Raw genomic sequence first — 20,193 nt, forward strand, 5'->3', positions numbered from 1 at the left:
CTTCTACTTTAGCATTTCTCACTCACATTATTGTAACTGTCCACTTGTCTGCCTCTACCACAGGACTGTGAATTCTTCAAAGACAAAGTCTGTATCTGCTAGTCTTTGTACTACTAACTTCAACATGGTGTCTGACACATAGTAGGTGCTCAATAAATATTAAACTGATGAATGAATGAATCAATCAATCAATGGAATGAATACACTTCCCATACTATTCTCACTTTATTCCATCTCACATTTGTCTGGGCTCAGGGCATTAGATTAGCTGTACTATGAATATGATGGCAGAAGATGGAGAGAAAGATTTGTAACAAAGGAGTTCCACAGCTCAGAAACTGAATATTGTTCCACCCCTTATGTCACCTTGGGGGTACTATTTCTCTTGTTAAAGGGCTTATCCAATGGCCAGTCCCAATGGTAACTGGAATGTCTGGGACACGGAATAAGTATTCTAAAATATTGTGGAATTTAGTTTAAAACAAGGTTAGAAAGATGTACATGTCCAGATAGTCAAAAGAAAATACAGAATAGAGATACCTTTCATTGATCTTTATGTAACAGGCTGGAATGGAAACTCTGGTAGTACCGTTTGGATACATGTGATAGCAAATGCCTCCTACCCATAACACAAAATACTATGTGAACAATTGCTCTTGCCACACTGCACCGAAGGCTTTCTGGCCCAGGGCCAGGCATCAGTAGCACTAAAATATATGTGGAAGAAAGGAGAGGTCTGCACAGAATTCAAATATGCCCCAAGGCTGTTGGAGTAGTCTGAAGCCTCTTATACCTACCCCACCCACATGATGCCCCTGGTTAGTTGGCTTTATGTGAAATCCTGTATAATAAGAGGCTAATATGCAAATTGTCCATTCGACTGGGAGTTTGACCAGGAAGCCAGCACAGCCTGGCAAATGCCTGTGGCCCCTCCCCCCCGGCCGGCCCAGCCCAATCAGCCCTGACGGGCCCTGATCAGCCCCAATCACCCCTAATCGGGGCGGGTGGGCCAGCTGGACCCCACCTGTGCACAAATTCATGCACCGGGCCTCTAGTAGGCTTGTAAGTGTCAAGACTCAATCCCACCTGCCAGGATGGGACTATAACCTCAAAGTCAGGTGAACTACTAAGGCCTTATCTATTTAAAATCTCCTGTTTTAGAGTTCTGCAACTCTGTAACTTATTTAAAGATCCATTTTCTCACCAAGCAGTTTGGAAGCAGAATTCAGAATTCATATTTCACAATTACTTGCACTCCTACTGTGCTCAGTACTGAGGAAATGGCATTGAGCAAGACAAACTCAGCCTCTCCCCTCATCAAGTCTATTAAATATGCAATTTCAAGACGATATGGTAATTTCTATGATAGAGGAGTTACAGTCTGTTGTGGGATCACAAAGGAGGAGCACTTATCCCAGAATGAACCCTCTTCTGTGCCACATTTTTGAGGATGAGATTGATCAGTCAAAACTTGAGAGCAATGCTCTAGACCAGTGGTCGGCAAACTCATTAGACAACAGAGCGGCAAACCGTGGCTCGAGAGCCTCATGTGGCTCGAGAGCCGCATTTTGCCAACCACTGCTCTAGACTCTGGGGAATACAGAGTAGAAGATACTGTTCTCTAAATTGGAGAAAGAACCAGTGGAAAAACATTGGAAGGAATAGTGCAGTGACTAGTACTCACAAACAGCCAGGAATAGTGCCTATTCCCCACTGGCCAGACTGGAAAAACCTGATGATTCATGCGGCATTGGGTAGATAACTAAGAGGAGTATTGTCTAAGTAGTTAAGAATAATTAGCTCTAGGTGGAGCACTGCTCTGGTGCCATCTATACAAATCTTAAAGATAAGATCTAAAAGGATAAAACTGTTTGCAGTTTAACTTAACTGTATCTCCACTTCTCCACCCTCCCCCCCCCCGCCCCAAGAAAAAAATAAAGCTTAAGAATATTTATAGGAATACAAAAATATCCAGCACCCAACAAGACAAAGTTCACAATGTTTGACATCCAATTACTAGGCATGCAAAGAAATAGGAAAATATGGCTTATGATGACGAAAGTAAATAAATAAATTGAAACCCACGTACTACTGACACAGATGTTAAAATTAGAACACTAAAACAATTATTATAACTGTATTCTATGTGTTCAAAAAGTTAAGAAGAGACATGGAAAATATAAAGAGAATGTAACTAAATACCTACAAATAAAAACTACAACGCCTGCAATGAAAAACACACTGGGTTGGATTAATGGAAAATTAGACATTGCAGAAGAAAGGATTTGTGAACTTAAACACATAAAAGAACTAATCAAAATAAAACACACAGAAAATTTTAAGAGAGAAACAAAAAATCAATGAGCTGTAGGACATCTCCAAGCTTCCTAATATATGGACAAATGGAATTCTGAAAAGTGGGGAATAGGCACCAGGAAAAATATTAGAAGAAATAGTGATTTAAAAACTATAAATGTATAGATTCAAGAAACTCAAGGAACCCTAGATAGAAGAAATATAAAGAAACAGCACTAAGGCCCACTATAATTGCTAAAAATGGTAATAAGAGGAAAACTCTCCAGAGAATAAAGGCATGTTGGCTACAGAGAGAAAAGATAAGAATGACAACAATCTTGTTGGAAACAATGGAAGCAAGAAGATGTTAAATCAATATCTGAGTGACTAAAAGAAAAAGAAAATCAGTCAAATTAGAGAATTGTATACCTACTAAAAATATCTTTCAAAAATGAAACGCAAATAATGTCTTTTTAAAATACAAAATCTGAAGAACTCATAATCAACCTATTTTTACTATAAGAAATGTTAATGGACATCCTTCAGGCACAGGGAAATATCAGATGGTAATCTGGATCTGCATAAAAGAAGGAAGAGGACAGGGAATGGTAACTACATGCTAAAATGATAAGATTTTTTCTTAGCATTTAAATCTCTTTGAATGAGAATTGACTGTTTAAGCAAAAGTGTTGTGAGCTTTACATGGAAACAGCCTATGTGCCCATCAGCAGATGAGTGGATAAAAAAACTATGGTATATTTACACAATGGAATACTATTGGGCATAAAAAAGAAAGAACTCTTGCCATTTGCAACAGCAAGAATGGACCTGAAGAATATTTTGCAGAGCAAAATAAGCCAGTCAGAGAAAGATAAGTATCACATGATCTCACTCATATGTGAAATCTAATGTACCAAATAAACTGACGATCAAAAATAGGCCCAGCCCTAGCCGGTTTGGCTCAGTGGATAGAGTGTCAACCTGCAGACTCAAGGGTCCCAGGTTTGATTCCGGTCAAGGGCAAATGCCCAGGTTGTGGGATCAATCCCGAGTGGGGAGCATGCAGGAGGCAGCCAATCAATGACTCTCTCTCATCATTAATGTTTCTATCTCTCTCTTCCTCCTCCTTCCTCCCTGAAATTAATAAAAATATATTTGAAAAAAAATAGACCCAGTCATAGAAGCATGAATAGACTGTTGAACCTTCAGAGGAAAGGCAAGGGAGGGTGGGAGGGAAAAGATCAACCAATGAACTTGTATGCATATATGCATAACCCATGGACACAGACAATGAGGTGGTTAGGGCCTGGGGTGGGGGGTGCGGGGAGATTGGGAGCAGGCTGGAAGAGTTTAATGAGGGGAAAAGAAGGACCTATGTAATACTTTCAACAATAAAGATACTTTTAAAAAGAAAAAAAGTGTGTGAGCTTTATAACATATGTATAAGTTAAATGTATGACAACAACAATATGAAGTCCAGAAATGGAGAAATCCTATATAATAACAGCCTAGTATGCTAAGTGTCTGATTGGCTGTCCATTCAACCAATCAAAGTGTAATATGCTAATGATATGCTAAGGACGCTCAACTGCTTGCTTTGATATGCACTGACCACCAGGGGGCAGACGCTCCAACCGGTAGGTTAGCTTGCTGCTGGAGTCCGGCCAATCGGGACTGAGCGAGATGGGCCAGACATGCCCTGGAGCCCTCCTACGGTCCCTCCCCAGCTGGCCAACCTCCCTCATCCCTCCCTAGCCCCAATCATGCACCAGTGGGGTCCCTCGGCCTGGCCTGCTCCCTCTCGCAATCTGGGACCCCTTGGGAAATGTTGGAGAGCCATTTTCGGCCCAATGATGGAACACCCATTCACGGAACAACACTCAATGCAGGAGCTGCCCCCTGGTGGTCATTGTGCTCCCACAGGGAGAGCGCTGCTCAGCCAGAAGCTGGGCTCATGGCTGGTGAGCGTAACAGAGGTGGCAGGAGCCTCTCCCGCTTCTGTAGCTGTTCTAAGGATGTCTGACTGACAGCTTAGGTCCATTCCCCGCAGGCTCCCAGACTGTGAGAGGGCATAGGCTGGGCTGAGAGATCCCCGAGTGCATGAATTTCGTGCACCGGGCCTCTAGTGCAACTATATTATTGTCAGATTATTATAAATACATGAAGTAGTACTTGAATATTTTATCACTATGATATATTAAAGATGTATAATATTAACCCTAAAATAATCACTACAATAACAAAAAAAAGTTTGAATGTTAACAATTAAAATGTATTCATATATTATTTGTACTATTTTTTAAAAAGCAATAAAGGAAGGGTTGCTAACTTGCTAAAGGATATAGAACTAGAAATTGATGGAGCAGGAATTCAAACCAAAGCCAGCTTCAAAGCTTGTGTTGTTTTTCCCACACCAGACTGTCCCTCTACTTTATATATGTATACAATATGAATTTTTTTCAGTTCTTGGGCCTACAGATAATTGACCCTAAATGATCCTATATAATAAAGAGGGAATATGCAAATTGACCATCACTCATCACAAAGATGGCTGCAGCCACAGCTGAGGCCAAGTTCCCATAAGGAGCCTCAACGAGCAATCAGCAGGGACCTGAGGCTATGCCCTCCCCCGCCCCCGTGGGACCTCAGGCCACGCCCCCCACCCCAGTGCCAGGCCAGGGGACCTGAGATGATGTCCCCCCACCCAGTGGGGCTTAACAAAGAACCTCAAGGTGCACTTTCCATCCTGATGCTGGGCTAGAGGACCTCAGGCTGCTCCCCCCGCCCCAGCGCCAGGCCAGGGGAACCTCAGGCTGCACCCCTCACCAGGTGGGGCTTAACAGGGGACTTCAGGCTGCACCCCCCACCCTGGCACCAGGCTGGGGGACCTCATACTGCACCCTCTGCCTGCCAGGGCTTGACAGGGGACCTCAGGCCATGCCCCCCACCCAGCTCCGGGCCAGAGGACCTGAAGCTGTGCCCCCTGCCTGATGGGGCTTGACAGGGGACCTCAGGCCATGCCCCCCCAGCGGGGCTTGACAGGGGACCGCAAAGTGCACCCCCAGTGCTGGGTGGGGGGAACTCAGGCCGTGCCCCCTGCCCAGCGGGGCTTGATGGGGGACCTGAGGCTAAGCCCCCCTCCCAGTGCTGGGCCAGGGGACCTGAGGCTGCGCCCCCCCGCCTGGCAGGGCTTGATGTGGGACCTCAGGCCGTGTCCCCCACCTGGTGGGGATTGATGGGGGACCTCAAGGCATGCCCCCCCCACCCCAGTCTGGGCTGAGGGACCTCACACCACGCCCCCCATCCTGGCGCCAGGCCAGGGGACCTGAGGGTACGACCCCTGCCTGGCGGGGCTTGACAAGGGTGGGACTGGCCAGGTCTGGATCTAGCCCAATGCGGGGGGGCCGGCCAAGTCTGGGTCTCACACGATTTTGAGGCGCATGTGGGTGAGTGGGGACTTGACTCTGGGTCCCGTGGTGTGCCCCAGACTCTGACAGGAGGAAGGTTTTCATATACATTTTACTAATTTTCTTTCATCTCTGACACTTCTATTATAGAGAAAGGGCAAATAGCAATATTAAATTATTTCCTCTAATTAATCCCCTTTTAATGTGCACGAATTTCATGTACTGGGCCACTAGTTGTAAGTAAAGAACATCTGACTCTTCAGAGTGAAATGGGGAATTCATCTCATCAGGGCAGAGATATCCAATGAAACTTTTTAAAAAAAATGGAGCGACATTTAGGCCTGAATGAATTCATACACCTAAATTCACAGTAGTAAATGCTGTTGATACCTTTCCAACCAGTCCCAAGAAGAAGGAAGCTGAAGTATTACAGGTTTTCCGTTCTAGTGTGAATAGAGAAAGATTCTAACATTTCCCATCCCATCAGCCGGACTATGATAAGGTAAGTGCCATAAGAGGAGGGAGTTTGTTTTTTTCATTGCTTTATTCCTATGGCCCATAACAGGGCCGGCTGCATAGCAGGCACTCAACAAACATTTGTTGAATTAATAGTGGCATAAGGCCATGATTAATAGCATGAAGCCATTACACTGGATACATCGTTAACTTTCCTTGTTCTGATTCCACACTCAGAAAGCAACTTTCAGATTTTGTGAATTATATTCTCACAGAAACAAGTGAATGGACTGATCACACCGGTGTGGGTTTTATAGACCCGTGGCAGTCACAATTTTCATTGCAAGGAACAATTTGACAGACCGGTGGCCACATCAGTCTTGCAAGCCTTTCAGGTAGTGCTTGTCGGCTTCTTGGGGGTCTGGCCACTCTGCCCATGGAGAGGACAAGCCAGGTTACAGACATTTAAGTGTGCTCCAGGCAGCCTGCTAACCCGTCCCAAGCAGTCTTCCCAGTGTTGTTCATTCTCACATCACTTCTTGCTAATTTTGTACAAAATGACCACATTTAACTGACATATTGCTACAATTTTATTTCAGGTGATCATATTTTTCCCATCAAAATGAACTTTTATATTTAATCCTAATCTCTTTCTTTAAAATTTAATTATGTATTTAAAATATATAAGACAGATATGGGGAAGAACATTTTAATTTATTATGGTGCTCCTATTTCCTGTAGACTGCATGAATGTCAGAGTAATTTTAGAAGGGAAGGGGAGGAAGATGTGTTACAGACAGAGAGGGTGGACCTGTCACACCCCAGATTTGTATGAGGCAGGATCTCCTTTGGGTCAACCTATATTTACTACAAGAAACGTTGAAGAATATTGTTCAGGAAGAAGAAAATGATATCAGATGGAAATCTGTATTTGCATAAAAGAGGGAAGAGCACAGGGAATACCTCCCAGGAATCCTGCAGAGTTAAGTATTATCACCCCCGTTTTAGAGGCGAGAAAAACCAAGATTCAGAGAGTTACGGTCACAGAACTGAGTACCAGACCTGGGATTCTAAACCCAAGTCTTTCTCACTCCATACTTAGTCTGTTACATTTTCATATTACAACAGAAAGAATAGGGTATTTACCAATACTGTGTGAACTTGTATTTTCTCATTTTGGTTGAAGACTAAATCATGACCACAGTAAGTCACAGAAAAAAAATAATTTCCTCATTTCTTTGAGGTGTGTAAGTGTAGAAATGAGTAGAAAGTATAGTTAGAAGGTTGGAAATTTGTCTTGTGTTTAAAAATTCCATTTTCCCCATGAACACACTTTATTTCCTTTGTTGATCCTGAAACAGAACTAGCAGGAGGTGCCATACCTGTAAATCCTCATGAAGGTTGTTAGAGGACCACTCAGTCAATAAAGCATCAATCTCATATTTCAACTACATTGTGTTTGAATCTATTGGAGAGGCCGCTTATTCATTTTGTTTGTCCCCATTTCTGGTGAAAAAAAAAATCACTGCATTTTTATTGAAAAAGCAAAATATAATTGCAATATTAATCCATAAAAAGCTGGCATGTTAGCATTCATGCTAATTAGCTCAGATTTGCAAAGTGCTTTAAAAGCAGGAAGTGTCATTCAACTGCTCACTAATGTTATTACTCCGTCAAGATCCAAACTGTCAGCTAAATGATTGCCAGGGATCCAAAAGAGCTCCAATTTAAAAAATAAAATGGCCAGTGAGCAGGGAGGAAGACTACTTTATCTACATAGAGGTGAGATAATAGATGAATGCAGACACAGACTTATAGGCTACACTTGGCAGGCATTGGATATGGCTTGAATTATTCCAGGAAAGCAAGCTGCATTTTATTTTATTTTCCCTCCCCAATTCCCTGAAATCACATAAGGTAGCTACTGAAAAAGCTGTTCTCAATATGTTGTAGGGAAAGTCCGCCAATACACTTTTTACATTTTAATTACAGTAATGCTACATCCATCTGACGGTATTCAGAAGGGGAAGGAAATATGCCAACATTAATGAGCTCCTACTGTGTGCCAGGGCATTTTACATACATTATTTATTTATAGCCCTTTGAGGTAAGGAATTGGTTTTTCCATTTACAGATGTAGTAGCCAAGGTCCAGAATACTTAAACAATTTACAAGGAAATGTAGCTTATCGTCTTTCATTACATCATGCTATCTTAGGTTGGGTACTAACAGCATCATTCAGAACTGCAGTTTTTCTTCTCAGCAACCCCCAGTGGAAGGATTATGATTCTTTCTCAATAGCTATGGGAGGATGGGTGTGGTTGGGCAGGGTTGGGTCACATGCCATCCCAGAAGCCATGTGGACTGAGATCCACTGGATTACATGGAATAAGGAGGAGTGGTGGCTACCCAAGCAAAATAAGTGTTGCCAGGGAGAGGAGAAATGGATGCTGGGTAGGCAAAACAACAGATGCCCACTGTACTCTTCTATGTTGCAATTCCCCTCTGTTCCCTCAAGCCTGTTAACCACTACAGGCTCACACTGGCATTGCATTGGGCAAATTAACTCAACCTCTCTATACTCCTGCTTCTTCATTTGTAAAATGACCTATGAAATAATCTTTTCCAGGGGTAAAATTCTTTGATCATGCTCTTATTCATCTCACAGGCATTTATTGAACATTGTTACCAGCAAAAGAGGGGGATAAGAGTGTTGGAATTTGCATGGGCTTGTAAATGTTTGGCTGGTTAGTTAAGTATAAACCACAGAAAAATATTCCCTCTGCCTGGAATCCATACCTCATCTCCCATTCTCAGCCTGTCCACATTCTCAGGGACTCCCTCCCTCCATCCTTCCCTCCCTCTAAAAGGGCTGTCTCTAATTTAGCTCTAATCTACTGTTACCATTTTGGAATTCTGGCTCCCAGTTGCCAGATCTTATAATTTTTCTTTTAAGAAAAGCCAGAAATCAAGATTTAATTTGTGAAAACCAATTCAAAATTTTAAAACACACTATTGAACCCAAACAAACACTTATGTGAGCTCCATCTGACCTACAGTTTGTGACTGTTGCCTTAAAAGCTTCTCCCAGACCACATAGAATGCTTCTGTGTACTTATTTTTTCACATTTTTCTATCCCACTACAAAGCTTCATAAGGGCAGGGAATATGCTTCTGCTCTTTATATCCACAGCATCTAGCACAATGCCTGCTACATAGTTGTGGGAACCCCTTTCACGTCCCGCGTGGTTCAGGGTTCCGGTTCAGGGTTCGGGTTCTGGAGAAGGCCGCACACAAATGAAAAGAGACTCGGAAAAGTATTAACTTGGGAATATTGGGGGCCAGGAGGGAGCCCAACTCTAGTGGAAGGACTACCCTTTGCTCTGGCCTTGCAATCCCTTTTATTGAGACTATGGGATACGCCCATAACCTTTAGGCAGGAAATTCCAATAACAGAAATTTACATAGGAGAAACAGAGTTGGAGGCTGCTTCAGCTAACAATGTTTCAACTAAACAGTGAGTGATTAAAACAATTAAGGCTGTTGACCAGCCTTCCCAGTTTCCTGGCCACATCTTTCTATTAGTGGTAGAATGATTGGTTTCCGGCACATAGTAAGCACTTGATAATTGTTGAATGAATGAGCAAATCAACTGGGAAGTATAAGTCCAAAATATTAAAAAAAAACACAGAAAATATACTTTATAAATACAATCAATAGGTATTTATGTGAATATATATGTATGTATATGTATATGTATATGTTTATATACAAGAGAGAGATTTAAAAAGCAATTAAATTATGATTCTGACAAAAAAGTACACAAGTCCATACAGAAGGGAAAAATTATAAACCTAAATAGATTCTCAAAGTCCCTTCCCATTAACAAGGGACAGTCATATGAAGTTCTACTGACTGCTTACTTATTTGAAGTCTATGCTTTGGGGGGAAATAAGAGAAGGCAGAAGGCAAATAACTAACTTAAGGGGAAAAATTTATTCTGCACTCATTCTAAAGGACTGCACCGACTCTAATTGTGTAGTTCACACATGACAGAATACCTGTGCACAAAGTCCCATTCGATGTCCTTCCCTTCATTGTCTAGAGCAGTGATTCTCAACCTTCCTAATGCCGCGACCCTTTAATACAGTTCCTCATGTTGTGGTGACCCCCAACCATAAAATTATTTTCGTTGCTACTTCATAACTGTAATTTTGCTACTGTTATGAATCGTAATGTAAATATCTGTGTTTTCCGATGGTCTTAGACGACCCTGCTAGTGGTTCTCAACCTGTGGGTCGCGACCAACAGGTTGAGAACCGCTGCTGTAGAGCCTAAGACCATCAGAAAACACAGATATTTACATTATGATTCATTAACAGTAGCAAAATTACAGTTATGAAGTAGCAACGAAAATAATTTTATGGTTGGGAGTCACCACAACATGAGGAAGTGTATTAAAGGGTCACGGCATTAGGAAGGTTGAGAACCACTGGTCTAGAGGATCCCTTCCTACATGAAAAGTCAGTTTTAGTGTTGTCTCCTTGCTTAACATCTCCCTGACCATCCACATGTACCTCCTCCTTCATGATCCTACTGTCACTGTGCATGCTTGTGTCAGAGTGTCCATCACTCTGGCCTGCTGTGGTCTGCCTGTGCCCACACCAGCCTGGACCTCCTGAGGACAGGGATTGTGTCTAAGTAACCCATGCCCAGCATTTAGGAGGTGCCCAATCAATGTTGGAAAATGAATGAATGACATGTCCTCTACATTATGAAGATATTGTTGTCTCCTGACCTTTAAGATAGTCAGTTCAATTCAATAAGTGTTCATTGAAACCTACTATGTGCCAGACACTGTTTGGGTGATATGCCAATGAATAAAAAATATAAAGTTTCCTACTCTGGTGAAATTCATATCCTAGCAGAGGGAGAAAGAAAATTAAACAATAGACATAATACATTAATCTTATATTTGTTAGAGGTGATTGAGTGTTATGGGGAAAAAAGTAGAGCACCCAATAGTTCAGAGTGGTGAAGGGCTACAGGTTTTATTTTTAATTTTAATCATATTCCTGGATTTCAGGATAGTTTTATTTATTAACTTCAAATCTACAGTGTTTTAAATTATTGAAATATAAAAATTAGTTTAATTTTATCTTTTAATATTTACTAATTCAGAAGCATAACCTTTATGAGTCCTAAAGGAGTCAGCACTTTTTAAAATTGTATTCACTTAGCCAACTCTGTTTTGCCTTTGTACTCTTAGTATATTCCTCTGGGCCAGTGGTCGGCAAACTCATTAGTCAACAGAGCCAAATATCAACAGTACAACGATTGAAAGTTGAGAGCCAAATTTTTTAAACTTAAACTTCTTCTAACACCACTTCTTCAAAATAGACTCATCCAGGCCGTGGTATTTTGCGGAAGAGCCACACTCAAGGGGCCAAAGAGCCGCATGTGGCTCGCGAGCCGCAGTTTGCCGACCACGGCTCTGGGCTAAGGAGTCCCCGGTCATTGGACATCTGGCATGATGACATTGGGGTTGAACCTCACTGGCAGCAAGTTGGAGGACATCAACAATCAAGTCCCAGTTACAACAGGAGAACCCAAACAACGCACACAAGGGGCATTCCTAGAGCATCCAGCTCAGGTGAACAAAGAGACTAGACCACTGGACCCCTCAAGACACTTTCTACATAAGGCCATTCCACAAAGACTGGGAGGCACAGCAATTCTATCTAACACATAGAAGCAAATACAGAGACAGCTAAAATAGGGAGACAAAGAAACAACCCCCAAATGAGAGAAAAGAAGGAATCTCCAGAAAAAGAAGGTACTACAGGTTTTAAATAGCAGCTTAGGAAAGGCCTATTGGAAAGGTAGCTTTTGAGTAAAGTCTCACAAAGCTGAGGGAATTGCCAAGCTGATGTCAAGAGAAAGTGTTCAGGTGGAAGAAATAGCCATGCAAGGGCTCCAGGCAGGAGTGTGCCTGGTGAAGGCCAGCGTGGTGAAGAGAAGTGAGCAAAGAGGAGAGCAGTGGGAAAGGAGGCCAGACAGGTAACAGGACCACATTCTGTCATTGTAAAGACATTTGTTTTTATTAAGAATGTATCAAGGAGTCATTGCAGGGATCTAGTGTGAGTAAAGATAGATCATATGAGTTCACTGAAATTTACAAAGGATTATATACTGAATGGTTGCTCATATGATATATGTGATGTTTCTTTTTTGGGTCAGGTTCTTAAGAAAAAATTCCTGCCAAATATAACTGATGTTTTGTTAAAATTATTCCTTTTCCACAGGATCATGGATGATTACATCTTTGTCTATGCTGACTTATTTTCAGTTCATCTGTCTTATTTCTTCCTTTTTTTTTTTTGCATCATAAGGTCCCATTTGAACAGTCATATCAACTGTTTGAGAAATAGACTGGCTGCCATAACATTTTCCATTAATTAAAAACGTGTGTTTTTACTCCATTGAGGAGGTCCTTAGACTATATGCTGGTTACTGTGTTGGCTTCAGTAGCCACTGAGGTGAACAAGATCTTGTCACCACCAATAAGAAGTTTGTACTCGATATAGAAACGGATCTTTGCAAACCAGCACGACAAATGCCATTAGGCAGCGGTCTGTGCCTGGCACCAGGAGGTCTGATAGGGCAAGGCTAATTCTGTGGAAAGCCATGTCTTGTGAACTGCCTCTCATTCTCTCAACCCACATTTTATTCCAGCTATTGCCATGGCAACCAACTTCACAGAGATGTAACCAAACAGAACCATACACAGGGTGTATGGAGTTTGGGTGAAGAAAATTACTAGGAGGAAGTTGATTGAGAAATATCTATCAGATATACTAAGCTGAGAATATTGAAGAAATGTCCCCTCAAAGTGTTGTTTGTTTTTCATGATAAACATCCACATTATTCTTCATCTCTGGGAAATCAATGGCCCATAGACTAGAGCATAACTTTGAACTATGCAGTCAAGACAAAACTGACTATTTGGGTGAAAGACCAAATTCTGGAAAACAAAACTGCTTTTAGTGTGCATATTCCTTGCAGGTATATAAAGCAAATTTACAACCATCTTATTGTGGCAGGAACAGGAGCATCCTAAAAAATTTCAAGGAAGTAAAGATAAGTAAATGGAAATGAACTGTGTAATGTCCATTATGATTAATTTAAGTCACATAAAAGAGCAGTGCATTTTTGTTTTTTTATTATTATGAACAAACAATATTATAAATGCTTTTGTATAATCACTCCTACCTTAGTTATCCTTATTCACCAATTATGACTTAAGTTCTTTAGCTACAAATACTCTTCCAGAGAGGTTTGAAAGGGAATTTTGGACCTCTTTATGTTAGCCCTGTCTATGTTCTGTCTTATGTATTACTTACCATATTTTATCAAACCTGAATTCATCACAATAGATAGAAAGTTATCCCATCATTTTTATGTGCCATTAAGAAAGTGAAAGTGCTCTTCATTACATTTTGACATAGTGTCAATTGTAAGATACATCCTAATTTCTGAGATTTGCGAAAATATGCAACTTAAAACTGATGCTGCAATTTCATTTTCCCCATCTGATTGTGAGCTGAAAGTGCTCTTCATTGCATTTTGACATAGTGTCAATTGTAAGATACATCCTAATTTCTGAGATTTGCGAAAATATGCAACTTAAAACTGATGCTGCAATTTCATTTTCCCCATCTGATTGTGAGCTGTGAGGTTGGGGAGGAATCTGACTTGTTCAACTTTGACTCTTTCTAATACTGGTATAATTCTTGATACATATATGGTTGATATGTGTTCAACAAATGTTTGTTGAATTAAACAGAGCAGATCTCTATCTATCTTTACCCACTTTGACATAGCCTTTTAAAGCCTATTTCAGAGACCAATGGATGGTTGCCAGAGGGGAGAGGGATGGAAGGGATGAGTGAAAAAGGTGAAGGGGAACATAGTAATACTGTGATAAGTTTGCCTTGTGATAGATAATTACTAAAGTTAGTAGGGTGATCACATTGTAAGGTATAAAAAATTTGAACCATTGTATTATATATCTGAAAGTAATACAATTAATATAATATTGTATACAAACTATATTTAAATGAAATAAAAGTCTATCTCAGACATAGAGCATTTCATAAGATGAGAAATTCCCCATCCATCTCAGAACCCTGTGTAGTATAATGAAATGAACCTATTACTATTCAGCATCAACAAAAATATCATATTACCATCTTTCTGTTTATACCGACTCAACAACTTTAAGTGTGTAAAGGTTTTCCACAATGTGTTTTATGTATGTTTGTCTCCAGGCCACGGATCACATTCTATCACATTTTTAAGAAAACCTAGGACCTCTTTTAAATCAATCATTGTTTAGGCAAAGATGATAGTAGAAATAATTTTGAAAGCACAGCTATTGTGTTAATTATTTACATGTGAGGGTGTGCTTGCGAGGCCACATGCTGTCCCTAACTCTTCTAACCCTTTGAAAGGATTTACTTTGAAAGAAAAAAGAAATTGGCCATCAAGGAATTATTCATATACATTTTCTGTGGTTTTCATTTAAGACAGGAAGGGATTTTTCAAGGTTTTCCATGCTTTTATTTGATTTAATTTCACGCTCACTGGGGCCCATTTCCATCACAGTCACTGACACCTTGAACTTGCTGGGATTTCCCTCCGGTAAGCAGCCCAGATGATATTCAGTAAGATTCCTGGCCTCTAAGCCCCATGTCTTGGAAACAGACCTCACTGCATTAGTGAAGATTCCGGGGCATTCTTCGTACTGATCCTACTAAGCCTTTGAAAATATACTATGACCACTAGGGTTTTCAGCCTTAGTTTGGAGCTGGCATGAAAGGAGCTGGAGACCTTGGAAGGCTCCGATGCCTGGGGTGCGGTGGTTACACCTCATTAGCTCCCCTCCCCCCTTGCCCTTGTGGTCTACATCCTCCTACCCTGGCCAGGGGCCTAGACTGCCTGGGCTTTGGGATGGCAACACAGTGTCTGCTTCCCAGGAGAGTGGAGACCAACACACACCCACCCTGGACTCCTGCTGCAGGAATATCATCTTTCTTTATATTTTGTCTGCTCGGGGCATATCCGAATTTAAGAGCTTAGGTGGAGTCTATGAATGGAGGGGATGGTGTTTGCTGGAGTGAACAGCGAAGGGTGGAATGGGAGCCGAACAGGAGGGAATCCTGGCTTTGCATTAAGTAGCAGGGTCTGTGCGCAAGCCCTTGTCCTCACTGAGTCTCAGTTGCACCACCTGCAATGGTGGGTAGAGATCCCTACCTCTGAGAAAAGGATGAAATGATATGAAACACAGATGAAATAAAGATAATGTAAGTGGGAAGGCCTAGCGCCTGGTGTAGGGTAGGTACCTAACAAATGTTACTCCCTTAGGTAACCGTTCTTGGCTACGGCTACACACCATACACACCACATCTGGTTTTGACCGTCTGTTCTAGGTTTTTGTTCAAAACAGCCCCTCCTTCAAATGGGCACAGCCCTGTGAGGTGAGGCGAAGGAGACCCCAGGGAACCAGTCACCCAGGGAGGAGAGAGCTCTGTGACTCTGGTCCTCCTGGCCCTTTGTTGTCAGTTGCAGCCTGAGTTGAATGCCAAGATCTTGCCTCTTGCCGCTCACTTTATATCTGAGACTATGTGACCCTGCCCACATCTTCCCACTAAATGAGCAGGGCAGACAGACTCTAAAGCTGCAGAATGATTAAACAAACAAACAAACCTGGGATCTAACAATTCCCCTTCAGGTTGTGTAAGCAGGAAGGTTTAAAATACACAAGAACGATTTAAGAGAAAACACACACTCCTTTCTGTTCTGGCAAACACAAGCAGCTTTACGGGTCTGGTTTCCTTAAAGGCTCTGTCCTTACAAAAAGATCCATTTCCCAGAGAGAATATCTGTGTCAGGAACCCACAGTGGGAAAGGGACTCCAGTGCTGGCGCTCAGACAGCTGAGAGCTCAAATGCCTGCCCCAGGGGGTGCTGGCCTCCAGAGAGAGGCCCGGGCTTTCCAGCAGCCTCCACCCTGGGAGGTGAGGAAATCAGCACCGTGTTCGTTCCCTTCCCTTCAGACCTTATTTCCCAGCAAAAGGGCAGGGCCTCTGCTGATGACCCCTTGTCTTCTCTCTTTTTAAATGTTCCCTCAGCTTTGCCCTGGCCAGTGTGACTTAGTTGGTTGAGCATCATCCCATGCACCTAAAGGTCTCGGGTTTGATTCCCAGTCAGGGCACATACCCAGGTTGTGAAGCACAGTAACCTCCATCTTGTATAAAACTGCTGTTTGAATTCTCTGCTATTGTTAGATAGTCCCTAGTCCTGTAAACTCTGTCATTATAAACTCTGTCACTTTAAGACAGTCTGTTATTCTGTAAAATGACTTTGTTTTTAGTTCAAATAATAGAAAAAGATAAACTTAACTGTCTGACCTTGCAAGCTAGCCATCCAATGTAATAGATAATTCCCATATTCTTATGCCAAGTACAAACTCATTATGTATTCAAGGTTACAAATGTCTGTAACAATAACTTACACAGAGCCCTTTGTAATATCTGCAAACAAAGAGGCTCGAGAAGTATAAATACGAGACACTTCCTCTATATCAGGCTCAGAGATTTGGAAAGAGACACCTCCCTCTGGGCTGCACGCAATAAATGACTCCTAATTAATTGGCTCATTAAGGCGTCTTGTATCTCATTCGATGATTGATAATACAACAGTTGTGGGTTCAATCCCCTGCCCAAGTGCAACCCATCAATGTTTCTCTCCCTCTACCTTCCTTTCTCTCTAAAATCAATAAAAACATATTTTAAAAAATAAGTAAATGAATACAGTTTCCTTCAGTGTTTTCTTTGACCCTTTCTCCAACTCTCCGACCCTCCCCCCATACCCCCACTCCCTCCTTTGGGTAAAATTGGAAGCAGTGTCCATTCAGAGGCCATAGCTTTCTGTCTTCATCTTTTCTGAGCTGTGCAACCTGGAGCAAGTCCCTTAACAAGTTTGAATCTTTTTTTTTTAATATCTAGAAAATGGGGGAAACATTTTTCCCCTATCAAAGCATTTGTAAATGTATTTGCTAATCTACTAACCACCTTTGGATAGTAAACCCTGGGCTGAAGAGACAGGGGATATGGATCCAGGGATGAGCAAAAGATGGTTCCAACCTGCTGAGGGATCACCCAGAGTGGAGGACAACACTCAACTCACAGCGTTCTTTCAAGAATTAAATGAAATAATGCCGATTAAAGTATTTTATGAACTATGACTTCCTTTTAGTAACTTCTAAAAGGCTTACTTTTTGCCATCAAAATATCTCCCTTGGGTTGATCTAGACTTTCAGATTGCAAGATAAAGTCTTATTGGAACTCATGAGATGAAAAACACCACATGGCCATTATCTTAGACCTGCAGACATTTGACTTTTGGGGAGATCTGAATGGCTTACAGAGGTGTCTCTCTTTCTCATGGAACTAGCCAGGCATTGGCAGACCAGGACTGATGTTGCAGCATCTCCCTAGGTCACTCTGTGGCTGTGGCTCCCTAAATTGTCACCCTCTTCGGGGTGATCAAGATGGCAACATCCAAGGTGGCTATCAGCATTGCAGAGGAATGTCAGCCAGCAAGGCAGGGGTAAGAGGTGATGTGGAGGGCACGAACCTTTCCTCCCAGGAGTTGCCCACCTCCTTCTGCTTATACCTCATGAGCCAACATTTAGAACTACGAGACTCCACCTACAGGCAGGGGAAGCTGGGCATCTGTCACACCCATGTCCAATCTGTCAAATGTGTCCAGAATCCAGCCCCTCTCACCCTTTCACTGCTGTCCAATGCACCATCACTCTCCTTTGGATGACTTCAATGGCTGCCTAACTAATCTCCCTGTTTCCACTCCCCTCTCCTACCCAGCCCTGAAATCTTCACTCAACACAGAACAATTCTTTTAGAAGACAGATTTTTAACGCCTCTACTCAATACCTGTAGCAGCTCGTGAGGCACTTCAGGTGGAACTCCTGCTACTTGAGATATGCCCCCCTTTGCCCTCACCCATTCCAGCCACATTTGCCCCCTTGCTGGTCCTCAGGATGGCAGACACACTCTTGTGTGGGGCTTGTTTACTGGCCAGTTTCTCAGCCTGGAAGGTCCCCAGGAGCGTCACCTCCTCATAGAGGTCTACCATGACTACCCTATTTAAAATTGCAAGCCCCTCTCCCTTCCTCTGCCATCTGCCCATCTTGTTCTATATTTTTCATATTAGGTACATTTGTCTAATATATGCTGTACATATTTACTATCTTTACTGTTCCTTGTGTATCTTCCTTCGCTAGAATGGCAGCTCCATGAAGGCAAGGATTTTTATCTTTTTTTCTTAACTGATACATCCCAGTACCTAGCATAGTGCCGGGCACCTGAGTAATAGATACTCAGTAAATATCTGCTGAATGTAAGAGATGGAGTCAAACCTACTTTGGACATTGTTTGAGTCCTGGATCCCTTGTCTAAAGCAAGACTAATTCTCCACTTTTCAGTGCTGTTGGTCAATAAATTCCCTTTTATTTATTTAAGAAACACTGTTTATTTAACTAACTCAGAGTTGGGTTTTGTTATTTGGTATTTGTCATTTGCAAAAGCCCTGGTCTCTACAGGGAGCTCATGTAGATTGAGCAATCACAAAAAACCTCTCTGAAGAAGTGATTTTTAAGCTGATGCTTGGAGGAACTGGCCAAACCACGATCAGGGAAGGGGGTGGGCAGTGCAGGGAGAGTGTTTTAGGATGTCAGGTGATGGACGCTCTGAGGCAGGCAGGAATTGAAAGCTGTCTGTGAGACTGACATATAATGAATGTAATGAACAAGGGTGTGAGATGAAGCCAAGACATGTGCTGAAGCCAGATCACAGGGGGCCTTGGAAGGATCAGGGAAGATTTTAATGATATTCTGATGGCAATGGAAAACCACTTATGGCTTGTAAGCTAAAAGATCACTTTGGTGTGTGTGTGTGTGTGTGTGTGTGTGTGTGTGTGTAAGAGAGAGAGAGGAGAGGGTTGGGGGGGATATTGTGAAAGTGGGGGAGATCAGGGATCCAGATGGGAAGTGATAGTTGTTTAGACATGAGTAGTGGCAAAAGAGAGAAGCAGATGAGTTTGAGATCTATTTTGGAGGTAGAAGCAACAGGATTTGATGACAGATTGGCTGTGGGGGTGAGACAGAGGGAGGCAACAAGAATAACTTCTAAGTTTTGGGCTTGAGCAATGCAAGGGATGCAGGTGCTGTTTGCGGAGATGGGAAAGCTGGTGCAGGAGGGACCGGGGAAGAGGCCATGGTCAGAGTCAGCTTGGCCAAGGATGCTTCTTGGCAGTGTATTAGCTACATTTTCTACCATAGTTAGACACTGATATATCTTGAATATGTTGGACAAGCAACATATTGCAGCACACTAAACTTTCTTTCCATGAGAGAAAAGTAAGGACAGCACTGTGTTTGCTCTATTTTTCTCTGCAGACAATGTGGTTGTAGCAAATTCCCACAAAGTGAGAACAGGGTCCCAGCCAAGAGTGAGCTTTGCCAGGTGGGATCATGGAGTTGAGGGCAGTGACTGCCCCTGCAGGTGTATGTAAGGAATAAAGTACTTCTTGCTGAGGTTAAATGAGGGAATTGGACTAGATGGTCTATGTGGTCCTTCCAAACTTGGGGTTCTGTGATTCAGGGGGTCAGCTAATGAGAAGGGAAAGAGAAAACTCAAGCTGGAAAGGATTAAGGAGGCCCCTGGAATGAAAAAAGCTACTAAGTGGTCTCTAAGAATTCACTCATGTCCTCAAAGTAGGGATTTATTCCTTTTGGGCAGCCTAAATTTTAGACACCTCTGTAGGCTTATTGTCTCCCCAGTATCAAATGTGAATTCACAAATGAAGGTTAGAGTTTTGCAATAGTATAACATATTTGGAGTCTAAATTTTGGTTGAGGGCAAGGAAGAACATGAAGTTTGGAACTTAAAAGT

Source organism: Plecotus auritus (genome assembly GCF_963455305.1).
Source record: "Plecotus auritus genome assembly, chromosome: 2".
Taxonomy (NCBI): Eukaryota; Metazoa; Chordata; class Mammalia; order Chiroptera; family Vespertilionidae; genus Plecotus; species Plecotus auritus.